The following is a 13,621-nucleotide window of genomic DNA, read 5'->3' as shown; positions in this document are numbered from 1 at the left end:
TTCCTTGATGAATGTAGTAAACAACAACCGAAAGGAAAAATGTGCTGCAGGTTATTTGATAGCAGTAGGATTAATGGATCCAGTCAAAAAGATGCATTTAGAGAAATAAAAGGTATGTATTTCATGTGAGATGAGAAAAAAAATCATTGTTTCTTTATATGATGATCCCCAGTCTGGGTCGATCACAGAATGATTAGTGTTTTATTTATCTTTTATTTTTGGGTACCCTTAAAGCAAATTTCTGCTTGTTTTTTGTATGTAATTGATAAACATACAAACAATCACAAAGTGTCTCACAATAAAATGAAATTAATACAATTATAAAATAGATTTTCTTATTCCAAAAGCAAAATTTTGGGATTTTTTTTTCTTTTAACAAAAGAAAACCAGAACATGCCCTCTAGCATTTTTCAGTTTAATGAGATGGAAAATGAAAACAATATCAGGTATGCATCATCTGGACTGTGAAGTTATACAAATGTATGGAGGAAGAAGAGCAAAAGCAGAAGAATCAAACCAAGGAGCCATGGACATTAGAATCTCCAAAAATAGAGAGACCCCCACCCCCAATGTAGGGGGAGAGGAAGAAGATAGAGAGGGAAAGGGGATTAGCAGAGCGGCTGTCCTTCTTCCCTGCCCTCCTGTCGTGCATATGGCCAGGTCAGGGAAAACTAGAGTTATTTTGGAGCAGAGAAGTTAAGTAGATCCTCACATAAGGATTTATCTGAGGAGAGTCTCTTCTAGTCCTCCTAAACAGCATTTAACCCTTCAGGAGCCACAGGGTTAATATTAAGATTTTATGTCTGAGAGGTCGACGGACATTTCACCACTCCTCTATCACAGTAAAATAAAGAAGGCCTTCCATGCATCACTCCTTCATGATAACATAGATCTAAGATGTGGGAATTCTCAGCTAAATCTGCTGACTTCACATGTCAATATTCAACGCCTCATGTAGACATACAGTTAGTAGAATGAGCTGAATCTGCAAAAACGTCCCTTAGACCTTCAGTTGTAAAAGTGGTCGGCTGCTTTGACCCTGAACAGAAACACATGGAGATCACAGCATTGGAGAATATTCCCCACAGAGATGGACCTGCATGTCAGCGCGGGCCTGTTTAAGCCCCTTTCTCTCAAAGAGGGAACCCTGCAGCTGAACATGAACACAGAAAAATGCTCATTTCTTTCTGTGGTTACACACATTGCAGGGAGTCTTTGATTTTAGCGTCTCAGCATCACGCTCCAGCTGCGTGGACAGACACATATTGTAAAAAGTAGTTTTGATCACATTTGAATTATTGAGTTTAATGCTTCAAATAAACCCGTAATACCAGCAGTTCACTGCTATCTGGAGCTTGATGAATTTTAGCATTGATAAGTCATAGGATGCGTCTGGAGCAACAAGTCATGTCATGAGATTTCTTTGCTAATTAATGCCAGAATATGGGCATCAAACATCTACAGAGCTTCAATTTCATGTGGACTTCACATTTTCTCAGGACCAGACGCTGGAGAACTTCATGGAGAAGATGTTTTTCAAGGCCAAGTTGCTGCATTTAATCTTTTCATAACTGCACAAAGCAAAACGTGAAACATCCTGGTGTGGAACAGAGCAGTGGAGACACGCTTTCTAAAAAGGTGAACCAAATGTATTTGTTTGGCAGTCAGGTGGTAGTTACCAAGAAAGATTTCCTGATGAATTGTTCAAACTGTAAATTTGGTGGAGGGGGAACTACAGTTTGGTATTACAGTTAATTGAATTATTTCACTGGTTTTTACCTTTGGTACATGAATGGAAATGTTTTTAGATACTTTTTAAATGTTTTAAGAGTTTCTTCCCTGCAGGTTTAACCCAGGGTGGAGATAATCATCAGTCCCTTAATATAAATGAATGGAAAAAACTTTGTGCATCCAGATGACTTCAATTTCCAAGCACCAAAATTAAAACCTAGTTAAGAGGGAGGCTTGCTGTGGATCAGGCAAAAATTTATTAAAAATGCATTAAGATAATTCTGATGTAACTTGTCTGCACAATAAAAAAGTCTGATGAACCACTATTTCTTTTACACTGTGTGGATAAAAGGTTTGGAGAAAACATGGAAGCCAGATGCATTACTGTATGTTGTTCTCCTTGGAAACTATTTTAACATGTACCATCAACCTTTAAACCGTTACAAACCAAGCTGGTGTTCGTGGAAAGAGAGTTTTCACTGAGCAATTGAGCATGAATGGTTAGGAAAACATTCTGGAAATACAAAAAACAACAATTGACCTGTTAATTGTTTAGGTTCAAAATCAATAAACTATCTAGGAGATGTGATAGAAGGAGAGAATAGGTTAATACATAAAGTGAAAGACATAGTGGAGTATTTTTCTAGATTGATGTCAGCAGGTGTGAGCCACCCTATAAAATAGGAATATTTGTAGTTTGCTGACCTAAAGCACACAGGTGTGTGTTAGCTCAACAATGACTAACGAACAAGTTTCTGGTGTACATTACTCTGGATAAATACTGTGTCAAGAAACATCACAAAAATAATTTAAGCTAAACGAGAAAGAAACGGGATATACAAATAGAAAACATTTAAGACAGCTTCCAGTCACAGACCTCAGCAATGATATATATAGTAAATACTGAACATGTCTATATGTTTGCATTGAGTAAAGAATGAGGTTTCTTGTCTCTAATATATTTATTGGAAGCCATAATTAGTTTAACAAAGTTTGATATGAATGAAGCTCAAGACTTCAGGACTTTGTCCCTCTGGCAGCTTGGGCTCAGTTTACTACAAATTTCTTCCTTTCATGTTGATTTTTCCTTTTGTCGTTTTGTAGGGGTTTTTTTGTTTTTTGTTTTTGTATAAGATATTTCACTACATCTCAACAAAACTCCTCTTTGCACTTTACATCTGTTTATTGTGGTTCCTACTCCCCTTCAGAAATGTTGACTCTTACATAGTACAACATCAAATACACAAAATCAATCAAATTCTCCATGACTACCAGACCTCCTGTCACCTCCTAGTACCTGTTCTACTGAGCCTTAATTGAGTCTTAATGAACTGATGGTCAATGTAAAATATCCTGTGGAGGATAGTTTCATTCTGCACCCAAAACCAGTCTGGGACAAAATAATCCTCAAATACAAACACATGCAATAATAAAGGACTTTATACTTGTTTGGACAGTTCCCACCAATAATTGATAATAATAGACTGTCCGATGTTTGGAGAAAATCAAATACCTTCACAAACCCCTCATGACAACTATGGAGCTGGTGGTGGGGGTGATGATCAAATGTTTAGTACAGCTTTCTGACTAGGAGAACTTGGCTGTAACCTGGTGATGCTTGCAAAGAGATGAGTGGACCGAAAATCTAAAATGAACAAGCCAGAAACTGCTAAACTCACACTGCTTCAAGCTGTGATACATTTTTCTCACTTTTCCATATTTCTTCATATTTTCACTTAATACAAAAGACAAGTGGAATCTTAAGAAATGCTGTAACTTTATAAACAGATTAATCTTATTAGTTCCTCACATAGAAAACTGAAGAGATAAATGAATTTATTCACTTGTTGCCATATTGCCAAGCCTCGTTATTGTTGACTGTAGCCAGAAGCTGCCAAAAGAAAAAGCAGAGGAAGTGCGGGTTTGACACGCAGAAACATGCGGCTGTCTGGATGCTTGGCACGCGGCGCGGTGCGGGTGCTTGGTCATTCCTTAGCAACCGCCCTCCCTTCATCCACCCCGCATCCATCCATCCACGGGAACACGCGCATCATTAAAGCTCGTGCAGACGTCCCACAGACGCACCGTGGCGCGCGCCGGAGCAATCACAGAACAATGTGCGCACGCGGGGCAGCAGGCACAGCTCGTGAATAACGATGATGGTGATGATGATGATGATCCCGGTGTTTTGCCTGCCGCAGGACGGAGCGGCCCGGTGAGCCCACATAATGACCCGAGGAGCGGCTGCAACTCTTCAGGCATCACACACAGCCAGCCTGCGCTAAGGATCCGTCCGCTCCGGTTGCTTCCCTGTCGGATCCTGAGACTAATCAGAGCTGCCGAGCAGCACCGAGGCTCCGGCAGCAGCGGCAGCAGCAGCGGCATCTGCCTGCTACCAGTCAGTGGTATGCAGGAAGCAGACAGAGACCCTGAGCCGGAGGAAAACACTCCGGAGCACACTGATAAATTAATAATAAAGCGCATGCCAAAGACGCATTCCTACCTTCACTTCTCCAAGATTACGACCATCAATCTTCACCGACTTCTTATGTCTTTTTTTTTAAGAGATAAAATGTATAATTATTCGCTTTTAGTTGTTTCTTTCTCCTATTTCTGGGTATTTAAACATGCAGTATATGCTGCTGTACACAGGCTGGGAGTGAGCGCACTCAGCGGGACCCTCAAGACTCTGTGGCAACCAGAGGGGGCGGGACCAGTGTTATGACATCACTGAGGGCGGGGGAGGTGGTGGTGGTGGGGTGGGGGGTGCAGCTCAAATCCAGTAAGGCTGAGGCAGATCTCCATCCACCCAAACTTCTAAATCAGAGGTAACCAATTAAAAATCAGCAGGATCCGAATAAAAAAAATAATCAACATGTTAAGGTCCAGAGACATTTTTAAATATAATCTGTTACTTTAAACAGAATTTAACACTGAAATAAAGTGAGGTTTTTATGCATCCAGGTTATACACTGACTTTAAAAAAAAAAGAGGGAATTTTTCCACTTTAAAATCTAAAGTGTTTTTTTTTTTTTTTAAGTAGAGAACAATAATTTAGTTTGGTATATAGACAATTTCATGATTCACATATTTTATAAAACACCTGAACTGATCATTTGTTGTTTTACTTTCTTTTTTCTGTCTTAATGAGAGCAGTGGGCTTTATGCTGCCCTGCAAGGCTTTAAACCTGGGTTTGAATGGAGACAAAGCCATTCTAAAGCACATATCCAGGTGTTCATTTTGAGCCTGGATCCATATTTATTTTTGATTCTGTTCATGGTGGTTGAACCATGAACCAAACCAAAAAGTTTCTTTTCAAAACATCCTGGAACAACATGTTTTCAAAATAGAACCAGTGCAGAAATCTGACAGCATATAAGCAATAACAGGCCATAATAAGTCAAAAGCATAGTAGTGGCGGAGTGATGATTAGGGCTTGTTTATGACGCTACAAGATGTAGGGTTCTTGGGGGGTTAAATTCATCATTAATTCATCACTACACCAAAAAGTACTGGACTTAAATGGATCCCACAGCTCAACCTTGGCAGAATCTGGGTCGTCAATAAGATTATGATTCAAACATAAGAGAAAACCTGCAAAAGCATACATGAAGAGGAAGGGATCAATATGCTCAGGCTGAATAAAAAGCTGGGAGTAAATATTGCAAAACACAAATAACAGGTACCGAATTCCACTGTACAGGCCCCTCTGCTCCAAAAAAAAAAAAAAAAGAATAACGGCACATAAATATTTTAGATCATGGCAGTGGAAGGTGGTTCTGCTACTGGATCATTAAATAGTGCTCCTGCATTTTAGCTTTTTTTAAAGGTGCATCATATTTCTGCACTGTGCATCTCTATTAATTTCATTTAAACTTTTAACTTTTAAAATTCCAGCTCATTTAAAATACACAAACAAAGATTCATTTTTTATTTTTGTATTTACTGCCAGGTGGCAAGAAAAAAAGGATAAAAAATATTTTAAACCTATTGAACAAAATCTGTTTAGTGTGAATTTAAAAGAGGAAGCCTCTGCAAACATTAGGATGAACCTTTTTTATATAAATGTACACAGCAAAGCCGCCCCCTACAGGCAGAGGGTGGTAGTGAGCTCCTGTCAATGAATAGCGTTAAAGTCTGGGAACTGCAGAGCAGATTGGGTTAAAACAGTGTTGGATGAGTCACCCTGAGCCCCAAAACACACTAAATATTATCTAGAGCCCCGCTCATTAGCAGTGAAACAAAAAGAAATCCCCGAATGACTGCCTCTCTGGTGAACAATGACCAATAAAGCAGAAATACCATGGAAACCGAGCTGCACATTAAATCTCCTCTGGGCTTTGAGTTCAATGCATACAATCATCAATATTTTCCACCAGCCGCTTATGAACAAGTTTTAACAGTTTATTCATTTAATTCTTATTTATTCCAACAGTTACTTTAGTCCATGTATGTTTCATAGCTTCATGCATGTCATTAACCTCCTGTTTGTTTTCTGGTCTTTTCTTTACATTTTCCTGGGAAGATAAAGTGATTTTAACTGCAGATAGTGACAGGGTGCATCTAGAGGGAAAAGTTGCTTTAAAACAATGCTTCAGTGTTGCTTTTTGTATCAATAAACTGTATGTGTGGTGCTCTCTGAGAGCACAGAGGGGATTTCCTTTGCAACCCTGTTTCCATGGCTTTTCTGCTTTATTGGACAGAGCACACCAATGGATCAGAGCAGATGGCATGAGGATAAGGAGTGCTAAAGGTCACACCCCTGGTGAAAACCCCCTGAAGGATCCAAGTGGAGGGCACTGACCAACACTTTGGGAGGGACCTTTTCTATAATCCAAAAACCCATTTCTGTATATAAAACTGATATGTTTGTATAAACATTTCCTGCACCTGAATGATTAGACCTCTGCATGCTTCCTCAGTTTCTGTAACACAACCTGGCATGGATAAAAACATGATGCCTGGAAACAAAACGATTACTAAAGAATGGACTGAAAATGACAATAACAATAAAAGGTGGACTTTAAATCCTATAAGATAAGAAGGTATGCGATGTCTTTATTTCAGCACCTTTTCGGCCAGCAGCAAAAATGTAATGAGTCATTGCTAGTTGAGAAACAATTGCCTATAAAAGACAAAACATATCACATCAATTTATGGATGCAGCCATTGATTTTTTATTTTTTTGTATTTGCTAAACAAATACTTTTTAAAAAAAGCTGATATTTATATTTCTTGGTCCAATCAGATCCATATGTGCCGCTATTAGAAATAAGTGTCCTAACTGCATTAAGAGCCTTAGTTTGACAATGTAAGAACATGAACAGATGTATAAAACTGGAAAGTTTAGCATAAACCTCAGAAGTTCTTTTACTGCTGAACAGAGAAACTGTTTTTCCACCGAGTTCAAACCGAAGTCACCTTATGCCCAATCTCAAACTAAACAGGTATTGCTGTAATTTTGTTTCAAAGAATTAACCACAATCAGGCTTGCATCTAACAGCCTATCTCACCTACACAAACGCACACACACACACACACACACACCCCTCCTCCCTAAATTAATGAAACGTCTTTCCTCTGGAGGTAGCTGCAGTAATGGGCAGAGAGGCAGAGGCCACAAATGATAATGAAACATGTCCTTCTTTTTTAATTTCTTCTCTAAGCTCCCTGCTCTGCCCCGTACCCCACAAACACCCCTCAATCCCTGGAAGATTTTCTTTTTTTTCACATTTTGTCCCCATCCCTACACTAACATCTGTATTTTTATTCATCATCATCTTTTTCCAAGGCAGAGCCACCACCCTGCCATGACTACATCCTCCTCCTCTTCGTTGTCTCTTCTCATCTCGCTCCTCAACCATTTCTACCCTTTCACCACATTGTCTGCACCCCCACCCTCTGCCACCTCCCCCTCCAAGCCAACACCCCCCCTGCCAGGAAGCATCCTGGCTAATTTCCTCCTCTTATTGAATTGGGACGAGGGGCGGATGGAAAGAAAGAAAGAGAAAGGGATGGGCAGATGAACGGAGGGCTGGGATGTGTGCTAATGGACGTAGAGGAGGACTCAAACACCTCTAGTCTACAGTTCATGTTTTAGTTACTTCTCCACATCCGAAACACGGGAGATATCGGCTGAAATCAGGGAGAAATCTACCCTGAAAATGCCTCTGTTGGGGAGGTTGGACATTTTGGATAAAATATGAACTGAAGATGAGCTAAATGGTTGAATATCCCCAGATTTAAAAAGTGTTTAGTGCACCGGGCTTTCTTTTAATGGAGGCTGCAAGGTTCCTGGTTCAGCTCCCACAGACTACCATACAGAGTCCCTAAGCCAAACCCTTAGCTTAGACATTTTTCATTGCTATGTACCAGGTTGCAATGGCAAATTAATATTTATCATTATTACTCTATTTCTCATTGTCTCATTTCAGCTTTAGATTCAGACAGGAGTATTGTACAAACATAAAGTTTAAACTCAACCACCCATGATGAATATCAGTGTTTTGCAGGATTTTCACTAAAAAACATGACAAAGGCAACTTACCTGAGAAGAAATATCTGATTGCAGACTTGGAGGTCATGACTTCCATATTTATAGAGTTGTACAAAGAATGAATTGCTTCCATCAAAGCCTTTTCTTAAGAATTTAACTGGGAAAGTTTAATATTTCCCAGCATTTACATTATGTGATAGAGATTAAAGCCATCACAATGTAAAGGACTGTTGAACAAACACAGATTTTAAGTTTAAATGTAGGCAGAAAGTGAGTTTCTAGGCGGTTCTTTTAAATCAACTATCTGCACATTTCCATGGTTTGTTGTTGGCTTTTAGAAGACAACAATTAAAGCATCTCAGATTAATGCATATGCTCAGTGTCACAGTTTTTAATCCCATTCTGAACTCCCATCCTGTGTTAGGTGGAATCTGTGCTCTCAGCGACGCACCGGCTGGAAGAGGACCCTATCGGCATCACGATATGTCATCTGCATAAACGTCCAGGCTCTCAGCCCCACCAATGGAGAGGCTGACAAAATCAATCAGACTAAAAGATCCAGGAATTTAGGTTCTATAGCAAAAAATGTCGGTAGAAAAACACTTTTCTGTCTCTGAGGTAAAAGTGAGAACGCCTCTTTCTCTCTCCTGGTGAGATTCTCAGTTTATCCTCACTCCCACATAAGAACCACTCTGACAAAGGACTGTGACCTTCCCTTGTTCAGAGCGCCCTGCAGCCTCCTTGCAATGTGCTTTCACTCCCAATCACCCAGACTGTATGGTTATATACAGCTGCATTATGTTGGACGGATTGTTGAGCCTGCTTTCTACTCGTCTCATATACCAGAGGATTTCAAAAGTGGATTTTCTGCTGAATAACTGCAGCATCTAATGATGGTTCTGTTACACCGATGGGTTTGATACAAACAATAAAATGTAGCAGAAAATGGGAGCTGAATGTTAAACTATAGAAACGACGCCATGTTTTCCTTCACTACTGCAGAGCTCAGGGATTCTTTGATGATTAATTTTGCCATTTAATACTAAGAGTAGCAACAGAAAACCATTTCTCGCCTTATTCTGTTCTGTTTTTAGATTTGCAGAAAGCAAAGTGATGATCTGATCAGGCAAAATGTACAATGAAGTCCGCACCCTTTATTATATTTACAAAAAAATAAAATAAAAACAAAGGCCCATAGACCATCGAGAGATCATGTGGTGAGAAATAAAATTTAAAGCAGCAACAATGTTTAAAATCAGTTATGAAAGGCTGAGTTTTATCCTTTACAGCTTTTATACATTTAAAGTTTATGTTTTTAATCAGACCAAAGTGAGATTATCGCACTCACTTCACATTTTCCAACTGAATTATTCAGAAATACCTGATTTAAATGATTTTTCCTGCCTATAGTTTATCTTCACATATATAATTCCTATAATGCATCAAACCTCAACATTTTATGCTCTTTCACCCAACAGGTCTCACACTTCAGCTCTGAATTTTTACTGTAAAACCCAATTTAAAGTATTGTAATATTCAAGTAGAGATATGGTTAAAAATGTATAGATTGGATCATGTAAACATTTTTGTTTTTACTTTATTTGTACGAAGTCCATAAAGTTGTGCAAACATAATATATCCTCATAAATACTGCCTTAAGGGGACAACTGAGCCATTATCAGAATTTAATAATTTGGGAACCCATTTTTGAAGATAAATAATTTCTGGAACCAAGATTGTTCCAATGAAATAAGCACAGAGTCTCCGAAATCAAGAAATAGTGATGTATTTGTTTTGTTGCTGAGGTCAGAGCTCAGGTTTGACCATGAGATTCTGGTTGAAAGTAAGGAAACCAGTGAGATTTGGTTTATTTCATAGAGCTAAATGCATTGGCAATATAATATTTTATGACACTTAAGGAACATGTTTACAAACAAATGTGCAGAGTTGTCTTTTCTTTGGTTTAATGAGATGCGTCATAAGTGCTTTAAATCTGTTCAGCCCCCCTCCTGCTGCATCAATGGATACTAGTTTGTAAATCTGACTACATAAGAAGGTCCTTGTACGTCTAACCAGGAAATAGTACTTCCCAGGGCCACTGGAAGTAATTTTGAACAGGGGGTGCAGGGAAAATGTTTAAGTTTTTTTTTTGGACAAAAGACCTATGAGCCTATTTAAAATACAATAAAAATAAATAGGTAAATAGATTAAGATTCACTACTTTATTGTCCTATACACTTCAGTGTACGCAACCAGGGTCTGTAACACACACACACACACACACATCATCATCAGTTCTCAGGTGAATATATGCGCTATTTATCAAACTTCACAATAACACTATAAAAACATAGATTTTGTCAGCTGGCATGAACCCGAGAAACTGTTTTTATGTCACTCATAACTCTATTAGCTCCAAAATCCTTTAACGCAAACCACAAGGAAATAATCATCTTATACTATTATAACGTTATTGAACAGTTCCCCACATCCATTACACAAATAACACTAGATCAAAATAACACTCTATTAAATACTATAGTTACGTCAAACTCCACGAATAAATATTAAAGTGCGTGGCGGCACCTTGCTTTTACTTTGAGCTAGCGGCAGGGTGCCCTGCCTGGTTAAAGCTATCCAAATGTTGAGGTGCACTCTGGGGTCGTGGAGATAAAGTCTCTCATGAGCGGACAAATCCGAAATAAGTTTCTGTGCCATATTTCCTCCTTGTTTCTGTCATTAGACTAAGTAAATCTACTAATCTGCTGCCGTTACCACTAGCTTGCTTGACATTGACAATGTAACCTCCGGGAACTTGTTTTGAATAGGCATCAAAATAATTAAATTACTATTTTTAAAAAAAGTCAAAATCTTTTCCCAAAATATTCATAAGAAATCTATAAATTCTGCAAAGTATTTTAAATAGATAATTTTTTTAATTTCCCTCTCGCCACTAGGGGATGCTGCAGCACCCCCACTTGCCACGGCCATCATACTTCCAAACATAAGCCTATTCTGGGTTTTATGTCAAACTTTTGTGGCGTCCTCTGCTGGTCAGAGGAGGGTGTGCAAAGGCTCTGTTTGCTTATGCATTAGGCCGGCTCTGCTGAAATGGCCATAATCACTACTTCCATTTCTACCTCGTTCCAAAACCTAAACAGATTCCTGGTTACTAAATGTCAAACAGTAAGTTTTCCATTCAAACACTTTGTTATTTTTGCTTTTGAATTGTGTTAAAGAGCTTCATTATGCAACACAAAGCCTTTCTAGAGTGCAAAAATTTTAAGCTGCACCTCTACTTCAGAATTATCTTCAACTGCTGACATTTGGTTAAAAACATCAGTGTAAACCTGCAGGATACAGGCACAGTGCTTCGGATAGTATAGCTCAGAGGACGGTAGAATAAGAAAACAGCTACATGTTTTATTTATCATACATGGTAAACATCCGATGCATGACTGCAGATCAATACTGTTCCTCTGACAGCAGCTGCTCAGACCGCAGCCGAAGGTTCAGCTCTGGTGTTCAAGGGAATTTGCACCTTCAAAGAGCAACAAACATCTCATATGATGTAGATGCAGCTGCTGGCAAACAGTCTGTTTTCTGATCAAAACTAGATTCATAAAAATGATGTCATGTACGTGTGGTAATGTGTGTTTACTGATGACAGTTGAGTGAAAGGGAAAGACGAAGTGTAAGAATTGTCCTAAAACTGGGTTTCTGACATATTTTCTGTTTGCATTTATCTGTGTGTCTAAGACAGGAAGACATATCGGCATTCCAGAGTAAATTGGCACTTCGGTGTTCATCTTTCTCCTCGACTAATTAACTCGACGCTCAGAGGCCTCGCTTAATTGGAAAGAGCTCAACCCTCGCTTCCCCCGAATGATATCAACGCACGAACATGCCCACACCCACACCCACAAAGGGAGCAGCAGCGACAGCGAGTGTGTCGCGCTGATAGCCACAGCAGTGTTTAGAGTAGAGGAAGAAACTACACAGAACCCAGCAATTACAGCCTCCATCCTCCTCAACACCAAGTCCAGATTCAGCCCCTGGTTTTACCTGCCTACTGTAACACATCGGCCAGAAGGCGACAAAAACACACGTCTCTTTTTGAATGTGTGGCTTTCAATTCACTTAAAACATCATATGGAGGGCAGGATGTGTTTAATCCCTTGCTGAGCCTCTGTCCAGTTTAATAATCAGAGCTGAAGGAGGAGGAATGAGCTGCTCCGGTTCTCTCTCCGGAGACAGAGGTCAGAGCAGCAATAAGAGGAAAAGCAAACAGCTCAGGAAGACAAAAGATACAGTAGTGGTTCCACATTTAGATCCTCTCATCATGGGCATGAATGCATTGTTGTTCCTAGACTTTATTGACCTATTAAAAAGCTTTATTTTACCACAGTTTGATGGTTAAATAATGCTTTTTTTTATCAAAAAAACAGGTGTGAAAGTTCATGTTTTTTCTAGATTCTTTAATTGCCTGAGGGTCAGATTTATAAATAAAGACTTAAATATACGCAAACATGACCTAGATTTTTAGACTAAGTGGTCAAAACCTGAAAGAAATGCCTTCTAGCCTGAATTGATGGTCATGGCTAAGCAGGAAGTTCCCTCTGTCAGTGTAAAAACTGGGGTTCTACCATTATGAAGAATCCATGAAATATCAATATCCTTTAATAATTTTTGCTGTTGTGGAGCATGAACACCAGAGTAACTGACAACCCCTCCTTTAAACCAACAGCCTCTCCTGCAACAAACCAATCAACCAAACGCTTTATGGTCAGGAGAGAGAAAGGCATAAAAGAAGCTTGGAGGAGCTAACGTGATTCTTAAGAACGCTGTACGTACCTTTAAGCACAGTGTTGGCAGCATTATGCTGTTTTGCAGCTTGTATAATAAGCAAAATTTGCCACAGATCAACAACTAGATGGTTGAGACTCAAGCAAACCCCAGAGGTCTGACAGAACCAAACCTACATCTTGCCTGGGTTTGGACTTGATAAAGCGGGCGAACATTCAGCCTTCAAAAAGCTGACAATCCAGCCCAGATTACCAAATCTACCAAATAAAATAGCCAAAAATGGTTCCCGGTTATACACAACAATGTTTTATAGCTGTCATTTACTAGCTAGAAAAGAAGCATGGTCATGGTGCAGCATGCATGGACTGGTCTGTGAAATGGCTCTGATCGGTTTTCTGTTCTCCTTGCTAAAGCCGCGTCTGAATTCATGCAGCCTGCACTGGAAAAATGCAGAATTCTCAGACTCCATGTAAGAAAAAAGACTGAAAACATTGATCTGCGTTTCCATATTTCTCCTTTAAATCCTGCAGTCTGAAGTGAAAATGAACAAATTGGCATCACTGTTTCAGTCTCTTTAGAAGGACGTT

At 39.3% G+C, this 13,621-nt stretch overlaps 1 protein-coding gene across 1 annotated transcript in view; it reads right to left on the bottom strand.

Annotated features, from left to right (window-relative positions):
• The window catches only part of nol4l (nucleolar protein 4-like), a 123,264-nt gene that overhangs the window by 78,038 nt on the left and 31,605 nt on the right, over window positions 1-13,621 (bottom strand). The window lies entirely within an intron of this gene.

Source organism: Cyprinodon variegatus, unplaced genomic scaffold (genome assembly GCF_000732505.1).
Source record: "Cyprinodon variegatus isolate N-32 unplaced genomic scaffold, C_variegatus-1.0 Scaffold649, whole genome shotgun sequence".
Classification (NCBI taxonomy): domain Eukaryota; kingdom Metazoa; phylum Chordata; class Actinopteri; order Cyprinodontiformes; family Cyprinodontidae; genus Cyprinodon; species Cyprinodon variegatus.
This window is presented reverse-complemented; position numbering and strand designations above follow the sequence as displayed.